Consider the following 13,724-nt stretch of genomic DNA (forward strand, 5'->3'; position numbering starts at 1 on the left):
TAGGTAATTTTAATTCAAATAAGGAGACGAATGAGAGATTTTCATTATGGAGATGACAGATAAAAAATGGGTTGTTCTGGAAAGGGATATTGCTAGTGAGATTCTTGAAGGACCATCTTTGAACATATTAGATCAGCTCCATACATTAAATAATTGGGAGGATGCAAACAAAATTTCCCATAGACACAAGGATGAGAATACATCTTCAGTACAGAGGTACCTAGAATATCTCAATGGATACACTTGTGTCCTAGACTCAGAGAAGTTAGATAAAATGTAGACACTGTTGCAAGGTCACCTATGTAGTCCACTACCTGACACTGATTTAATAATCATGAGGGACTATGAGTGAAAATGGTATGAAGCAGAACCTGGTGTTCTGTTAAGTCCTAAGAAAACTATGAACTCTCAAAATAACATGGTCTTTATAAAATGCCTTAGTCAGAGGAATGCAAAAGTGAGAAGAAAAATGCAGTTGTCTACAAGACATAAATCATCACTATCAGGTTCAGAGAAACATTAATAACATTGTATATGGCATTGATGAGACCTTAAATGGAGTTCTCTGCTCAGATAAATATATCTGCTTTCAGGAAATATGTGTTCACATTAAGGTACTGAAGGACATGGAGAACCTTTATTGCTTACCTTACTCAAATGCAGGTGTAGAAAAGATGTGACAGTCTCTTGTAAAACATTACAAAGAAGAAATAAAAAAAATATAAATTAAAAGGACATTTTTTTTAAGCTAAACATCAGTGATGGCAGAATACCAAATATTTATAAACTGTCCATGAGTATAATGGGGAAAACATTGGAAAAAACTTCCTAGAGGAAACACAAGGGTCTGAAACTGCATTCAAACAAGCAAAACAAGAACAGGAGTGATGTTCTTCGATCACCCAGGGGGTTCTTCCCAGGTCTCATGTTTTCAGACAGATTGCACATGGAAGACACAAATCTATTTAATCTCTTTTTAAAAGGATTTGACTGTGATCAGTCTATCTCCAGCATGAACCATTCCTGAGAATGCTTTAGTACACAAATCATCCAACAAAAACTGGTGAAACACGTCAGTTATTTAAGGAACAGTGTTAGGCCTTGTCCTCCTGCTATAACTTGAAGTGACATTGTTTCACCTTTGAAGTAGATAAAGTTTTGGATGATGATCCCATTCCTTTCAGTCTACTTATGTGTAAAGTAATTCACAACTCACAGGAGTCATGCTGACTCTGTTCCCATTGCCTTCCTCCATCAAATTCCAAAATGCCAGCATCTCCCCTTACTCTGATTGTAGGTATAATACCCGGAGTTAATATTGCACTGCCATAGAGTGACATCATCCTATGTGAGAATTTGTGGCAGGGGAAAATAACTTGCCTGAATTAGCAAAGCAAATCTACGCTGGCCCCTGGATGTGAACTGAGGATGGACTGATTTCTTGTGCTATTACTTCAGGCTGTGAGCTGGAGCTCTAAGCACAGTAAAGCAAATTTAAGAATGGTGAAGAGCAGCTGCTAGTTGGATCTCATCTAAAAGATGTGTGTATTCATGCGCTTTCACAGAAGGAGAATTTGCCCTCATGGGAAAAAGAAACACCAGTGAGAGCTGAGGGGGTTGTGGGTCAGCCCAAACCCTTGAACACAAGGTCTGGTAGGGCTTTATCATTTCACTTCCATGGCAGTGATGGCACAGATTGATCCTGGGCTACAGAAGGAACCAAGGAAAATAAAGATTCCTGACATCTACTCAAACAATGAAAAATTTAAGAGCAAATGAGCGTGGTCTGGGAACAGCCAAGTAAAGCAGATCAAGGAATATCCAGCAGAGATTGTACCACATTACCAGGATTGACAGTATCCCTCAGAAACAGGGGATGGAAAACCATCCAACCATCACTCTTACACTGGCTCCTCCTGTGGTTTTGGACACTGTACAGAAACCTAGTAAGTAGTTCCTAGTTCAAAGTGATGTCCTTTCTAGATACTAAAACATGACTCACAGGTTTTCTACTCACACCCGTGGATGAAGATGGGAAGGCAGTTTCATCTGCTTACACCCTCTCAAAACAGGAGCCGTTGTTGATGTTTACCACCTTCCTCAGTTCCTCTGCCCCCATTCTGGGTAGGGGAATCAGTGGAGTTGTGACAGATTCCATCTTCTGTGGGGTGAGCCCAGTCCCTCAACACCTGCTGTGCTTTCTAGTAGAGCCACAACAGGAGATCTTGTCAGAAGACTCCACTGTGGCTTCTCTTTCATGACCTGGTGCTATCCTGCGTCCCTGGGAAGCTCCTCAAGAGCTGTAAGGCCTGGTCTCTGCATGTTGCTGTTATGGTGCTGGACACAGACATCACGGGTTCTCCAAGCCCCTTCTACAAACTTTGGGCAAGAGGAACCACTCCCAGGGGACTCTGCCTGCCTCTTTCATCACCTCATACCCAGCGATAACCACCCTGTCCTGACCCTTTCAGTATCATTGCCATTTGCCCTGACAAATGGGATGTGTTGCTCTCAACCACCAACAACTTGTCATTAATGCTGCCAAAGAATCATGCAATTGCTTTCTATTTTTCCTTTTCTTTTTTTCTTTTTCTTTCTCATTTTAAATTAGGAGCACTACATGCCTGCAGTTGACAGGGACAAAGGGGGAGCTAGCAGGACAGGAAGAGGAGAGGATCAGGGAACATCTGTTTCACATTTAACCTGGAACTAAACTTTTTCATCATGCTTCTCCAGCCTCTCTTGTATATTGATTCAATTACTAGGCTCTGCTAGTGCAAGAGATTTATATTAAAGCCTCATACAAAACAATTGTGTTTTGTCACACAACAGTACTGAATCAATTACAAATGTGCTCAACACGATCCCTCTTAGTCATAAGCGTTTGCTCAGGGAGAAGCTCTCTGACCAAGATGCTGGCTGGGCGTTAGCTGATCTCCTGGAAGGTTTGACACATCTAGCTGACACTTTCTAGCAGGACAATCTGCCTTTGGCACATCATCACTGTTCCCTGGGTGCTGCCTCATTAAAGGTTTGCATGGGCTGGAGAAATGAGGCTGAGCACACACACAAATTCCTGGGCTCCAGTCTCAGCATCTGCCTGGGGGTGAAGGTCCCTCGGATATGCAAAGCAACAGCAGAGCCAGCCCTGGGCTGGTGTGACGTGACTCTGCTCACAGCAGCAGGGAGAAGCCAGCCAGTGCAATTACATCATGAAAATGGAAAAAGCCACTCAGGGCTGGGCAGTACTAGGGGACAAGAGGAGAAGAAGCAGAGTCTACAGCCCTCCGAGTCCCTTTTCCCCTAATAAACCTGCTTGCAAATAGGGAAGTAAAATGGCAATGGCTCTTTGCAGAACATGTCCCTTATATAAAGGCAATTTGCTGCTTACACCAGAGGCTAGTTCCTGGCCTGGCCACTGAATTGCCATGTAACCACAGCCAAAACTTTGGAAAGCAAATATTTCAAATATGGCTGATAATTCTGGATACCAACAGAATTTCTGGCCCCTCAACACAAGTTTTCTGTAGAAAAACACCAGAACTGGAGATATCTTGAATTAAAAGTTTATTTTTTAAGCATGTAAACCTAATAATTCATCTTGCAAACCACCCAGGAAACCGCACAATACCTGACAAATTGCAATTGCTTGTATACAAAAGAACAAACAATAAATGTAGCGCTTAGAAATTTTCCAAACTGGTCAGAAAACCCTGCACAAAAAACTTTAAGGAGCCACAGAGCTGGTTGCTGTAGCTGCATCAGATGTGCAGATGCTCCTCATTTACCCACATGGTTCCTGCCTATTTTTCTGTACAAACAGTGTTTGCTGCTTCTTAACACCTGTCATTTGTCATTCAGAATGTTCCTGATGGAGCTGTAACCACAGACCAGTTCCTCCCCCAGTCCATGTATGCCCAGTTCCCAGCTACCTGGGCAGGCAGTACCTCCTTCCATGCAGGCTGTAAGGTAGAATTGGGGCGCAGACTGTGAGGCCTCTTGCAACAGGGACTTTGAATTTTGTGTTTCATAAGTAAACACATCCTGAGAGGACCCTTGAGGTACTAATTTACATTAGTAGTAATATTAATAATACTATATCTAACCAACATAGTCTTTTCAGATGATCTCGAACAGTCCATTTAATAGCTTATGCTTTTGTATGTTCAGTAGAGAGCCTGAAAGACAGGAGCAAAGTCAGGGTTATACAAAATAAATTGACCTTTTGTCATATTGATTCACCATGCCAATTACCAACACTTGCCCCAGTTTACCTGTTCCTGAACTGGAGAGAGTGTCCATCCGGGAACAGAGCAAAGATGTTATCACACAAACCAATAGTGTGAAGCAGACACCTATGGACTTAACCCATATACAAGTCTGACTCATAACTCTTCAGCAGAACTTTGTCTTGTGGGTAAAAGCTAAGAGGATTCTGTAGCCTTAGGAAAGGTTGAAAATATCTGAACAGGTGGAGCCTTTAGTGCCCAGAAATTCTGAGCCAAAACTAGCAAGGCTCTTTCAAACCCAGACCATAACTAGCTGTGATTAGAGCTCTTACAATGAGTTTTAGCTAATTTTGAGCTTTTTGGAACTTTTATACAAGCAACGTGCAAAAAATGGCAGCAGCTGTGTGCCGCCCTGCGTATGTTGCGAGCCAGCTGGATGCAAGCCAGCTGCAGCCCAGAAGCCCTATGGCCACATTATCTTACTGCTGGCTCTGAGTTATTATACCTTATTTCTCAGCAAGGCTTTATTGCTTCAGGTTGAGCATCCTGTTAATGCGGCTACCCAGTTTCCTCCTCTGTCACCAGCTGGCAGAGAGCATTGGCAAAACAGGTCCTCTGCTCAGTTTGTTGGAGTGAATGGGTGTACCCTGGAGGTCCCCACCTGCAACCGTGTCCCCATGGTAGACCTGAGGTCTGAGGACACCTCGGAGCCCCACACACTGTTATTAAACAAGCAACACCAGCAGATTTCCTGCTGGCAAACAGCCTTAACCAGCTTGTACAGCTCCCAATGAAGCCTGCATCACTGCAGGCTTATGTGTGGACTTCAGTTCACTGAGTTAAAACTAGTTTTGATACGTGCGCTCCTCTGAGCACAACTCAGACCATGGTTACCCTCCAAAAGGATTTATTTCTTCATCTGTTACACAAATGGAGCAGCACAGCCATTCTTGAAGGTGAGTTTCTTGTCATCAAATGTGCAGGGTGTTCCCATCACTGAGAAACGAAAGTTTCTTCAAAATAGAGGGAAATATGGCCCAGGGTCAAGTGTCCTCATCTGGCCTGCCATGGTTGAAGTGTGAAAGGCAGGAATGGCAGAAATGGGATTGCTGAGTCCAGGATTTCTGACAAACAGTTCTGTAGCTACGTAAGGGAGCCACACCAGTATTTCACCCATTTTTATAACCTATGTCTGTGAGTTTATTTTTCGTTATTTTCTGTACATCTGTTTAAAATAAAGAGCCTTTTTTTGAAAATCGTGTGTCATAAGCTGATATCTTAACACCACGGAAACCAACCCTTTTCAAGCCAAATAATTTCAAAAGTGTATACCCCTAGAAAAAGATGAGAGAAATATGATCAGGGAAATCTGTTTTGATTAATTGTTCCTTGATTTAGCTCAGTTGCAAGGTATCAACACTCCAGCAATTTGTAGGTTTGCATTTATACTTGATTAATGTTCGTCATTTTCTCTTCTACTTCGGTCATCTGGTTCTACTGTACAAGAAATGTGACTTTACTAATTCATTATCTCACATTTCCTGTGTCAAAATAATATTTTGCAATGGACATTTCAAATTAATTAGAGTTGGTGGCAGAAATCTCCCAATTCTTGAGAGCAGACAGCTGCTTTCTTATAACTGGGTAGTTCCACGAAAATATTATCTCAGTGCGACTGTCTGTTATAAAGAAATTTCAGTTTTAAGAATTATTAGGGAAAAGCAAACCAGAATCCATCACTCTGCCATTGTGTGTGTCTATGCATTTGTGTCCACAAAAAGATAAAATAGACTGGAAAAGGTTCTGAAATGAATAAGAAAATATAATAAAAGGCATTCAAGCTGCACAGGACAGCTTCTGTATAAGCAGTGCCTAAGAGACGTGACAGTCTTCATCCTGGAAAAAGACAGACAGAAGGTGATCTGATGGGATCCTACAGAATCACGGAGAAGATGAGTGCAGATTGAATATGCACTGCCTGTTGAATACACATGAGACACAGAAGATATAAAATGATAGAAAATGAAATTATCTGGAAGCATGTTTGGACCAAATGAAGAACACTTTTCCTCACACCAGACGCTGTTTAATCTGCAGAGCTCTTTGCCATGGGTGTCATGGGTGCCAAAAGATCACACATTTTCAAAAGGAGTCTGGGAGATTCATAAGCTATCAAGGGCAATTAAATATACAGATGGTGCCTCTGCCTTGGCATGATGACAAGCAGCAAATTGCCAAAGACTGGGAGGACATTTGAGAAAACTGTGGGAGGGAATAAGCAAAACCATAATTTTCTCTTATGTATCACCACATGGAGCCTACACAAGACCCAGAGTCAGATGCAAAGCAGAGGGGATGGTACTTTAGAGGAATCAAATGCCCTGAGTGGTCTGAGCACAAGCAGCTTGGCCCGAGGACCAGGGGTTTTGTCCTGGAGAGGAAGTGTTTAGTAGAATTTATGTAGATAATATTTCCACTGGGGATACAAATCACCCTTGAAGTAAAATCTGTTTTTACTCTAAAGAATTTATATGCCAAAAGAAGTCTAAGGATCATCCAGACATTGTCTTCTCACCATCACTACCTTCAGCCTCTTCTTCCTGGCCACAAGTTGTACAGTAAACCAGTTCCACTCTGGAGTGGTTTTCCTGCTTGTGCAACACAGACATACACTTTAGAAATTAAGAGTGCATAATCACCAAACAATCAGCCATCACTGTCCCACCGTGGCATAACTCAGATGTGATCCCAACATCCAGAACTGCTACCATCAAAGAAAGGACTAATTACAACTCTTTTTCTGCAGGGTGCTTGGAGTTTCCTGATGAAACAGCTCCTCAGCTTAAAAATACCAGAGAAGTTAAAGACAGTTCTACCTATAGGAGACTGTGCAGTAATTCTAAAAAAACACACTGCACAACATGAGAGTCAAAGGTCTGACAGAGCCCAGACAGCCCATCAGGAAACATGGACAGATTTCAGAAGCCAAAGATGCAGAGGGAAATGTCACAGGCACCATCCAGGCAGCCACAACCTCACCCGGAGCATCCAGGTATTCTTTACACTCAGGTCAATTGCAGGGAAAGGGGAGAGGGACAATGGTATCTATGTTGCAAGTCTGAACTCATGTCTTCAAGGTTTGTCAGGCTGCTTTTGCCACAAGGTCACCACACCCTCCCCACATGAAAGAGCTGCACTGAAATCAATGCTAACAACTTTTGGCCCCAGGCTGATGCAGCATTTTGCCGTTTCTCCGATGTGATGTGAATAAGCAGAATGAGGTGCTGAACTGAAGTGCCTCAAACACTGCAGCAAGAAGTATAACAAGGTCCTCTTTTCTGTGTGTTACGATATGCTCTGACATACAGTACTGAATGTACTTGATTATTGCCTAAATTCTGTTAATTTCTGGGAATCAGTGAGGAAGCAGACTTCCAGCTAAGATCCTTATCCTTATATACCCCCAAGACCTGGCCTCTTCAGTAACATTTTTCAGCAATACAGTAATGAAGTAGCTTGTTATCTGAGCCACTGGACTGCCCTCACTATTTTTCCTCACCTCTTACTTGCCTCCAATAAACTCCCTGCCTGGGGAGAGAGAAAAGAAAGCAGGAAAAAGGGAAAGCAATGAGCTGAATGGCTTTCCCAGGCTGTATCCCGCTTTGGCTGCCTGCTATGATCTGAAGAAGAGGATGCCAAGCTGTGTTCTGCTCGTTACTTCAGAGTTGTACAGTGGAGGTAAACAGGCAGGCAAAGACAACCCTCAAGGCATGGATGTCGCTGGGGATATTGGTGTGGATGACCTTAACCAGGTCTCACAAGTCTCAGTGCAAAACTGAGGAGGTAATGCTGGGCTGGCAGTCTGCTCCACATCCAGGTGTCTGTGGCTGTTCCCTAGCCAGCTACGTGAGCTGTTGCTCAAGACAGCTCTGGAGACCATAGCTTCAGCAGAGGAGTTGGGGTGGGCAGTGGGTGGCCTTCAGGGTCAACTTGGTCTCTGAGACATGTCACCACCTCAGCTCCTCTTATTTCTCTGTGTTTTGTCTTGTGCCCAAACCGCTACGTGACATTCCTCATGGGAGATGTGTGCGAGAGATGTCACACTACAGGCAGAAGAAATAATTTCTGATGAGCTAATAAAGCAATTGTCACACTGTGCTTTAATGAGTAAACATAAAGCTGTTTGTGTCTCCCAGGGACTGGAAACTTAACAATTAACTCCACTAGCTCAGGGATATGAGGTCTCTGCAGGTATCCTGATTCCTGGAGTATTAGAGGACTATAGGCATTTTATCCTTCTGGACTATCTCTTAGCTCTTCACAGCCTTCTCAAAAGACTTTAGACATCTGACCTCAAAGAAAGAGGTAGCAGAAAATTTATCACTGGTAAGAGTTCAGAGGGATATCTGCCCCCTTTGTTCTCTACTCCAATGAATGTCACTGCCTCTGAAATCAAGCGGTGAAAACTAGAGAACTAACAGGGACTTTATTTTCCTGGCAGAAGGGTTTCTGCTCCATTCTCCTCTCCCATGTTGGTCCTTATTTTCTGTCTCCTGCTGACAGTGCTCTACTGCTCCACATCCTCATTGTTGGCATTGCCAGCCTCCTGCCCATTCCCTGCCAGATACTGGAGACCCATACATAAGTTCACTGAATAAGGGAAGTGACTGGATCTAGCAAGGCAGGCACCTGTCACCTTAGTGGCATCCATTGGGCTCACTCCACATCGGGCACTGCTGCATGCTCAGACCATGAGGTGTTTAAGGCAGGGATTATGTCTTCTGAAGTTTGCACAGAGGTGCTGACTATGGCCTTTGGGCAGTGTGAACATTAAATAAGAGCCTTGTACTAGAAAACATTCCCACCTGGAAAGATTCAAAGAAAAGCCTCCTTATGCAAGTGAAATTCTTGCTTGGTGCCTAGGCTGTTTATTTAACAGAGCTTGGCAACTGAAGCAAATCACTGCAAGAACAAGCAGAGACTTCCCATTGCTTCCCACCTGCCTTCCCACAGCTGGATCCACTAACACATGCCTGCTGTTTCACCAGCTCGGGATAGGCGATGAGACATTTTCTTCATGGAAAGATAATCCTGTGTCTTTCAGAAATGTGATGTGTCAGTCCTGAGGAAAAACCAATGAAAATGTTGATGCAATTGACCAGCATCTGTCATTCAAATCTTATATGATGCATTACAATTTCCAACAAAGGCTGTAGAAGTACATGCTGCAATAAATTTTAGCTTTAATTATTTTCAAATATCAAGTGGAAAAATAATATGTTTTACTAACTTTTCATTTCTAGGGGCTGCTGACAGTAACCCTTTTGTTCTTACCAGTGTTGTGTGAGAGTCATAAAGAACAATTGAAGAAGGAAGGAATGGATTGTCTCACTGAGCTCACAGTATTTAAAACTTACGCAAAAACCATTCAATCTCCACTGTTTCTCTTACTCCTCTCAGTACCGACTGTACACATCACACACTAAAGGGAGTTTCTTTACATGATTGCACTTGTGCACTGACATTGCTACATAAGAGCAATGCCTGAAAAAGAAAAAATTAAAAAGCAGCACTGTATTTTAAGTCTGTGACGACTTTTTTCTTGAGTCTCCGAATTTCTGGTTTCACCATATGCAAAATGGGATAAACATCTTATCACAAGTTGCTTTCGGATGCATGGATGAATAGTGCTATATATGTACTCCTGACTACAGACTATTTGTTCCACTAATAACCGGTTCCCTCAATGAATACATTTTTATTAAGATCAACAGGAGAGAGGGGGGAGGAAAAGCATTTAAATTGGGGCAAGATTTTTAAAAGTGAAATTAGTCCATGCCCCTGTAATATAACATCTAGGAAAAGAAACATTATTTGAACAGGTGCATTTTATATATCACATGCACATGCACTTTCGCTGCTTGAAGCCCCTCTAGTGAAATTCACCTGGGCAGCAAATGAGCCTGTAAAGTTACATTATTAATTTTCAGGCTAGCATTCCTATTTAGGTAATCAGCGTCATGCCTTAGTAATTTACTCAACAAAGCCGATTCAGCAAAATTGCTCTTTTTATAGCATATGTACCCCATATGTGGAGGCTGGATCTATCCTTTCATTCCAGCATAGTAAGTAAGTACATGTTGCCAAGATGATGCAAACACAAAGCTTACACTAATCATCCGCGGTGCACCATCTAAAGTTTTAACTAGAAGCTGATCATTCTTTTTATATTTATGTGCTGTATTTCTGCATGTCAGAGCCCATGTAATAAAGCAACATGGTGGTCATGATCAGACGTGGTGCAAGTTGGACTGTTCATGCAGGTTGCACGTACCACCACCAAAAGAGAATCTATACTGTGGTCCCATTGCCACCCATCATCTGGGCTGACGTACAGGGGAGGAAGCATGAGGGAGATGTGAGACAGATCTGTGGGACAGGTCCTGTGGGACAGGTACTCAGAGCACTTCTAACAGTTTGTATTCAACTCACCTGGGGGCACTCGGTTACCACCAGCACCCACAGAATGGAATGTGGCTAAAATAGGTAGAAGTATTTAATGTGTCACTGTGTTTGTTCAACCTGGAGGAAACTAAGAGTAGACCTCATCGCAGTCTACAGCTTCCTCAGAAGGGGAGGAGGAGGGGCAGGCGCTGATCTCTCTGGTCACCAATGACAGAACCTGCAGGAAGGTGTGCTAGGGGAGGTTTAGGTTGGACATTAGGAAAAGATTCTTCACCCAGAGGGTGATGAAGCACTGGAACAGGCTCCCCAGGGAGGTGTCATGGCCCCAAGCCTGACACTGTTCAAGAAGAGACTGGACAACACCCTCGGGGGTTGTCATATGCAGGGACAGGAGTTGGACTCAATGATCCTTGTGAGTCCCTTCCAACTCAGGACATTCTATGATTTTATGTGTCTTAACAAACACATAACTGTATATGAAATATATTTTGTTTAGTATTTAGCCACGGACTGAGCAAGCCATGGTGGCCACAGATTGCAAGCCCGTAGTCTGGTTTTCAGATCCTCAGGCCTCTTTCTGACTGAACTTCAGTCATTTAAATGTAGACACACAGATAAAGCAAACCTTCCGGATGTCCCTCACACCAAGTGGCTATAGAGAAATACAGTCAGAGTAAGATGCATCCAGCTTATATCAGACATTTGCCTTATGGTGGGATGAATTATTCTTTAAAGGAGCCTTGCGGTCTCCACTGACTATAGCAGAAACTTAAAGTAGACAACAAACTTTTAGATGGAGAGAGCAGTCAGAATGAAAGACAGACTGAGTTGTATCCCCTGGGAAAAATCTTGATACCAATGTGACTTCACCCAAGTACAAATTTCCAGTCATGCAGAATCAGAGGCAGATGGTTCTGCAGGACAGATAAAACTTCAGTGATGTTTTTCAGTAGAAAGTGAGAACCAAATTCAGCCCAGATGAATGATTAACATAAAGAAAAGGAATACTCAAATCGTCAAAGACATTATAGTGGATAATCATCTTAATTATTAGTGATTGCATTCAAGGCTCATGGAAAATTTTGGAAAATTTCAGTGTATCATTTGCTAATTGCTTTTCACTGAAATGGGTATCTCACAGGGGAAAGCACCATCTGATCCCAGGAGGGTAAAAAGATGAACTTGGTATAATCTATTTGATGGAAATTAAACAATGTGGAAAACAGAACCTCCAGAGACAGCCTGTGTGAAGAGGTTACAAATATTGCTTTGCCCAGCAGGGATGATGTCATGGTTTCTGTCACAATTACTAAAATCCAAACATATTTTCTGGAACATGGGCTTAGAGATGCATGGTCTTTGTACATATAGACTCACTTTCCCACAGAATTTCGTGAACTCAAGAGTGAACCTTCATAGCACTATAGCAGTCTACAGCTTTTCTTTCTTTTACTATATCTTGTAAAAATTTCTCAGCTCTTCACGTTAATATTTTTCTCTAGATTTTCTGACATTACATCTGAAATGCATTAAAGAATTATTCAAAATTTGGACAGACAAATTCAACAGAGCAATTACATTTAAACATTTTTGATCTCAAATGTTTAACAGACCACTACAACTTCACATTTAAATACCAGACAGTCCCACAAGAGATTTTTTCTCTTAGATCTGTTTATGAACTTCATCATGAAAAATGCATTATATCATTTAGATTCGCACTGGACTTGCTGCACAGAAATGTATGTCTATAGGCATTTTGCAAATTTAACTGATATGAGATATAAGTGGGTGTGCACGACTTTGATTTCTTGTGTGTTAAATTAGTATCCAAGAATCTGGAATAACACAACTGAGAAAATATTAAGGCTGATTTATCCATTTTGAAAACTGATCCCACAGATCTTAACTCTAAAACTTCCTTCCCAACAACTCCCAGTATAAAATCCCTTAATAGAGGAATCTCAGAGCAACACTGAGATTCAAATCAGAGCTGTGCAGCCCAGCAGATGTCAACCACTCCTGGGACCAGAGGCCAGAAAACGTGATCCATGGACAGGACCAGCACAGACAAGGATTTCCAGATCACAGACCAGACCTCTAGATCCACAACTGGGCAGGTAGGAAGGGAGGAAGGGGAAAATTCTGTCAGGATAAATGCGGTGAATGGGCTTAACATCCAGCACTGATAGCAGATATGTGTCAGTTTCCATGAGGTGATTTGGTAACTACCCATGATTCTATCAGGGAATTCTGCTGAGCCAGGCCAAATGTCTTCTAGTTGTGATCTGACACAAATTCATATATTATAGATATTTTCTAATCTGTGATATTTAGACAGCCCAAGCTCTTTTTTTTTTTTTTTTCCTATGCAACAGAGTTCTGGGGAAAAGAAAAAAAAATTAAAAAAAATATAAAAAAATAATAAAAAAATATATTTTATTGTCTCTTACCAAGACAGGTTAAAAATTGAGAGAGGAAATTAGTACACGACAAATCTGCAAACTAACTGTGTCTTATGCAATATTAATTTTCACTGAAATTATGCTTCTTGAAGACAATCTGGAGTTCAGGTGACCCATTGCCTTCAGCACAGTGGGACAGCAAGATCTTGGGGGATGCAATAAATGCAATAATGCAATTCTAATCACTCCGTGGTTCAGCTTCTGTGGTCATAAGCAGGTTTTCCCCACCTTAGGCTGGCAAATCAAACCCACATTTCAAAATCAACAATTATTCAAAACCCAAAAAGTGGCCCAACAAATGGTTTATATGCTGCTGGAAGGAGAGGACCTACCAGCTCTAAAGCAGCTGTATGCTGGAGACAGAATCAGTTTTACAGCCCACAAAGCTGAACAAGAACACAAGAACTATGAAAATTCGAATCTTATTTTTGCTTTAGTAACCACTTTGTGACCTGCAACAATGTGTACTTATAATAAATGAATCTATATGTGTTAAAATCCATTACCTCGGTAGACCCATTTTTACTTCTTTATTGTTGACTGCATTTGTGATAACCCAGTCTTG

The sequence above is a fragment of the Columba livia genome, chromosome 2, assembly GCF_036013475.1.
Source record: "Columba livia isolate bColLiv1 breed racing homer chromosome 2, bColLiv1.pat.W.v2, whole genome shotgun sequence".
NCBI classification, from domain to species: Eukaryota; Metazoa; Chordata; class Aves; order Columbiformes; family Columbidae; genus Columba; species Columba livia.